Source organism: Mus caroli, unplaced genomic scaffold (genome assembly GCF_978045245.1).
Source record: "Mus caroli unplaced genomic scaffold, Mus_caroli_1 scaffold_10, whole genome shotgun sequence".
NCBI classification, from domain to species: domain Eukaryota; kingdom Metazoa; phylum Chordata; class Mammalia; order Rodentia; family Muridae; genus Mus; species Mus caroli.
In genome coordinates this window covers 37709173-37715172 of record NW_028227265.1, presented here as the reverse complement: position 1 = coordinate 37715172, position 6000 = coordinate 37709173, and positions in this window count along the sequence as shown.

Genomic DNA, 6000 nt, shown 5'->3' with positions numbered 1-6000 from the left:
CTGCCCAGTCAAGTTACAGACCCCACTCTCCCAAGTGCTGCCTCTGATCTCCAGAGAGTGGCATCCCGTTATGCACAGTCCCTGGACTCCCACAGTCCCTGGAGGTTGCCCCAATCATGTTCTCTAGTGGTAATATGAGTGTGGACATCAACACCAACCCCTGCTGTTGTCTAGCCTCGGACTCCATCATGGCCCTCAGCAGCAGCTTGGGCTGGACCTTACCATGGCCTCAGGTGGTAGGGCGAGCCTCTCACAGCTGGCTGCTCCTCTCCACCCTCAAGTCTCCAGATCCATCTTCTTCTTCATGCTCAAGCTACTCCACTTCCCTGTCTCTCCCACCTGCTCACACACCGTGATGGGTTCCGCTGCAGGCTGGCCACGTGGCTGGTGGGCCCCTGGGTGACATCCTCCATCTGTGCTGTGTGGTGGCACACAGGTGTTATGTCCTGCCTGTGTTGTGCACTAGACGTCATGTCGAAGGGTGGCATGGTGGTCCACAGGTCTCTGTGTGTCTTGCTCTTCTCATGCTGCACTGCCTGGATTTGATTTGATTTTTATGAGTCCTAGGCATAAGCCAGCTTTGGCCACCAAGCCAGGATGAACAAAGGACTGCCATCTTCTCTGCCTCTGACTAATATAAGAATAACACCCCAACAAGGTGTCTCTTTGCCATTTGCCAGGGGGGATTAAATGACTGTTTTCAGTCCCTCTCCACCTTTAAAAAAATTTATTTGCTAATTTTTATTTTGCATGTGTGGTATGTATTTCTGTGCATGGGTATGTGCACCACCTATGTGCAGGTTTGACTTGGGGGTCAGAAGATGGTGTCAGATCCCCTAGAACCGGAATTACAGGTACTTGTGAGCTATCTGGTGTGGGTACTAGGAAGCAAACATGGTTCTCTGCAGGAGAACTAATCTTTCTTACCCACGGAGCTGCCTCTCGAGCCCACACCTATGTTTAAGACAAGGTCTCTCGCTGAACCTGCAGTTCACGAATCAGACAGCTTCCTGCATGGGTGCTGATGAGCCAGTCTTAGGTTCTCATGTGAGTGTGTGGCAGGCCGTCCCACCTCCTGCAACGCCATTTTTTTTTTTTTGCATAAACTTTTGGAAACAGTCTTAATATGTGCATATTTAGGCATTATTAAAAAAAAACTGGCAGGCGACATTTATATTTACAGCATTTACCTTTGAGGGACAAAGCTTCTCTTCATGTGTTTCAGTTCTTTCTGAGACAGAGGTCTACATCTGGGGAAAAATGTTAAGTGGATTTGGTAGTTTCTCAATGTCGCCTGACTCATCAGTTTCACTCCTGGATAGACGCCACAAAGAATGGAAAGTAATGTGCAAAGCCAAACTTGTACCCTTGAAGGTGTATAACATGCACTGTGCTCACACTCCACTCAGCAGAGGCAGGTGGATAGCCAACACTGGTTAGAGTGAGTTATTTGTCAATTTGAGCTACACAGAGAGACCCAGTAGCTTAAAAAAAAAAATCAAGTGGTAGACTGCTTTCCTGATAAGTGTGAGGCTCCGGGTTTAATCCTAAGGATTGGAACAAACCAACTTACATACAAATGTGCATAGTAGCACTATTTACAACAGCCAGGATGTAAAAACAATCCAAGCATCCTTCACTGGATAAAAGGACTTATCCACACAATGAAGTCTTACTTAGCTGTCTAAAATGCTATACATGCAACCAAGACATGGCCTTTAAGACATGCTAAGGGAAGGAAGTCAGATCAGATAATCACACAATTTATTATTTCATTTATATAAAAGCCAGGAGAGGCAAATTTGTACAGACATAAAGCAAGCCAGAGTTTATCTGAGGCAGAGGGGAGAGGGGGAAGGGGAGTTGGTTTAATGGGAATAGTGTTTCCTTTTGGGAAAATATTTGAGGCTCTGGGTAGGGGAAGGGCTTGGGCAGCATGGTGTACACATAGACATTACTAGTTCTTATACTTCACAATGGTCAAAGCCAGTACACTTAGAAGTATTCCCCAGGATAAAGGCATGACAGCTTGGGATGTAAACAGAAAGACTAAGAGTCCATAGATGCTTGGTATCTCTGCCAGGTGGCCAAAGTGTCAGCAGCTGGGAGAACTGTCAAGGCTGAGCCTATGGTCATAGGCAGGTCACAGGTTATAGCAACGAGTGACCACAGGCCTAGCCAGACAGGTGGAGGGACCAGGGATGAGGTTGGCCGTGTGGGTCTGAGCCATGGATATGGTTGCTCCTAGGCTGAGGTCACAGACAAATGTTACAAGAGGCCAGACTGATGGCTCAGGAATTTGTGTCTAATGCATGATGGGAACTGGCTGGGTAAATGGGATGGCTCCCAATCTCATTGAGGGATCATCATCTCCTGCCTGCAGATCAACCTGGATGGAGCTAGCCGAGCAAAGGCATGGTCCCCTAACCTCATGTGTCCCAGTCTGGCTGAGTAGAAGTACACTCGTATTTCAGGATGGTAAAAGTCAAGGTGTCCTTCCACTTGGAAAGCAAGGAAAGAAACTTGGTTCATTTTTGGTCACTGGGGACGGCTGGGCAAGCCCTCTCCTGCCTCCTTGTGTCCCCTTCCCCTAGAATTCTGGGCCTTGCACCTGCATGCCACGCCAGGCCTGGATCTCCCTGTCCATGCTTTCAGGCCAAAATGCAGTAGGATGAAGCTCATGTCACCTGAGGGTCCCAGTCAGGGGTCCTCGATGTTTCTATAATGAAAGGACTGCTCCAAAGGTCTGGTGGCCCCATACACAGAAGAGGGCAGACACTCGCTCGTCAGTTCTCTGGGACTCCTTGTTGGCTTGTCCTGCAGTTTAATGCTTCTCTAATAGCTTCTGTGTCTGTGACCCACACCCTGGCCACACCTGACTCCTCGCTGTCCTGGATTGGCCCCTGCCCTTCCTCCAGGCTTTGTACCGCCTGTTCTTTCCTTCTGGCATGCCTTCCACCACAGTGCTGCCTCCAAAACTCAAGCTGACCTTCTCACCCCATCTCAAATGCCACCACATCCCTCAGGAGCCCTCCCCTCCCAATCACTCCCAGGATGCTCTCACCCCTGTGCCTGCCCAGCACCCTCTTACAGTCCCAAGACACCGCCAAGGTTTTGCCTTGCGGTCTTTTCCCACACAGGCTGTGGTTTAGCCTGGGCTTCCCCTTAGCTCCTCTGTAAGATGCTAATAATAACTTACCTGGAAAGCATGCTGCTTCTGGGGTTGGAAGGGAAGAGCATCCCTGCTCTGTGCAAAGCAGGACCAGGAATGAGGTGAGGCTCCCGCAGAAGATATGTGTGCATACACGAGCAGGTGAGAAGGCAGATCATGGCTGGTGGAGCTAGGGAATGTTGTCATACTTTACTACAGGGGTGGGCCTGGTACTGATTCTACATGGAGGTGGAGCCAGGGAATGGGGTCAAGAGAAGGGCACAGTGCTCAGCTGCAGGCACCATGATGTCCAGGCCCCCAGTCCTCCTGAATCTGTCACCTAGGATATTACTCCACCTCTCTGAGCCTCAGTTTCCAATCTTCGAAGTGGACCTACTTTGACGAAAGTGCACCTGGCTCTGAGCAGGACAGCAGCCAGCAGCCAGCAGCCAGCAGCATGCATTTGATTGAGTAACACACCAGGTGGCAGGTAGGAAGGGTGGCGAGAACCAGGCAGGGAGGTGGGTGGGGGCAACAGGCCAGCTTAGTCACAGTGGGAAGGAGCAGAGGCGGGGAGACAGAACAGATACGATCTAATGAACTTGCCAATCGATTTGAAGTAGGGGCCAAGGCAGTGTGGAGAAAAGGGGAGGCTATTGATGAAGAGAGATGTAAAGAGAATGTCCCGGGGCCTGGGAGGACACTGGAAGTGGCTCAGAAGAACTGTGCTCTGTAATGGCATTTGGTTGGGTGTGCTGAGTTGGATAGACCGTGGGAATGGAGGCTGAAATCTTAGAAACAGGGATGGGTGGCTTCTGCGAGAGGTAATTGATGTCAGCTTCCCAGGCACCTTAAATCGGCTTCTGATTGGTACGTCTCGAGGTCTTAGAACTCATTATGAAAATGTAATATCACAGAGGAGCCTCTGTTGCCTTTCCTGTGTGTGTCTCTCTCTCTCTTCCAAGGAAAGGCGGTGTTTACAGAAATATATTCCACATCTGGGCATTCTAGGAAGAGTTTATAGTAAGTGAGGTTGGGAGGTGTTCAGTTGAATACAATCACCATGTTCCTGTAATGTTGGACTGGTCAGGATCTCAGAGGAGCTGCTGTGTTTTGTGTGTAGAGGAACCTGGTAGGAAGGATTTCTTAGATTTATCCACTTGCAGAGCTGTTCACTTACTCATTTGTCAAGAGCTAAGTTATCTGAACCTGGGGTGGGGGTAGAGGAGGCCTCCAGGTCAGTAGTGTAAGCAGGCTTACCAAGTTGAGTGTGTGTTAATGGGGCAATGAGCACCCATAGGACTCATAGCTCTCTCAAGTTCCCTGGTGGTGCCAATGAGCCAGGCACAGACCGCACACTCACCCAAACTGGCTTTTCTACCTCCCTGGACACCATCTCTCAGCTTTTCCTAATGTTGCATGGGATGACAGTTTTTCCCCCACCAAGGTGAACACAGGTATGACAGTGTGTCTCTTAAGTAAATCAATTTATTCTCTAGGTAATGTAGAATATACAATTTGTTTACCACATGGTGACATGTGGCTTCTTTTTTCCTGTGCCTACTGAGGGGTCTGTGTTTCCCTCCTAGAAGCTTATAAAAGATGCTATGCACAGAACCTGAGTTCAGGTCACAGACCCAGTTAGTGACAAGAGAGGAGCAGCTCACACTGGTTCTGTACTGTGGAAATGTGCCTCAGATTAGCCCGAAGTGCCCTGGGCAAAGAGGTGAGGCTTTGCTCACTCTTATAAAGAAAAGACTTCCTGGTTGTGTGGTCACAGTGTGATGAGCTATTGATGCCTGGTGACCTGGTCAATACTGCCGGAGCCTCAGCCAGCACCAAGTCTCCCTCTTCCTCCTTAAACACTCCCTAAGGACGGTAGTGTGGCCAGCTGAAAGACTTTCTCCCAACCTCTCTTGTAAGTGAAGTTGCTAGGGAGGTTTCAGATGTCTTCTTAAACTAGAAACCATGGAGAAAGATTATTTCTGTCCTTCCTTCTCCCTAGAGCATTTATGTGGTGTTAGGAGTACCAGTAGCCTTTGTCATGAGGTATTTATGGGAATTATTTATTAATACTGGAAGAACAGGATAACTGAACTAAATTGGGTCTCTCATGACCATGAGTTCTTGGTGCTTTTTGGTGTGAAATACCAAAAAACAATTTTCTAATTCTTTCTAGGATGCATGGGTCCAATCCTTCCTAGCATATTATGCTCTGGTGTGTGGCACCCCAACATGGTGAAACTACATCAGTCACAGGTGAGAACTCTAGAAGGTGAAATACCTGTAATTCCAGCACTCAGGAGTCTGAGGCAGGAGGATGATGAATTTGAGACCACCCTGACCCACATAGCAAGACCCTGTTTTAAAAAAACAAAACAAAAATAAAGGACAAGAATAAAACTAAAAAAAATTATTTTACGGCACATAAGATATGTCAGAAGGCTAAGGGCTCAATCAAGAGAGTTATGGCTGAGAGCAGGCCTGTTCACCTCATACTACTGCAGAGGGCACCTCACTCCAGAGCCAGGCCCTTGTAGAGTCTTAGGGCTGCAGGTGTTATGTCTGGTATTACAGAGCTCAAAATTCATGAAGGGACAAAGAACATTTGAAGACAATTCAAAGTAACTAGCACACTTAGGGAGGGAATGCCTGGGTTATGCGAAACTTTGGTAAATTCAGCCAATAACTACCAAACTGCTTTTCAGTGGCAGGCTTCACCTTACACTCCCACCAACACTGGGGGGCGGAGATTGTTCCAGAGCTTTGTCAACACAACACTTGCTATTTTCTATCTTTTTTTTCCCTATCATCCTGATTTTGGTGCAAGCTAGAGTTATCTGGAAAGG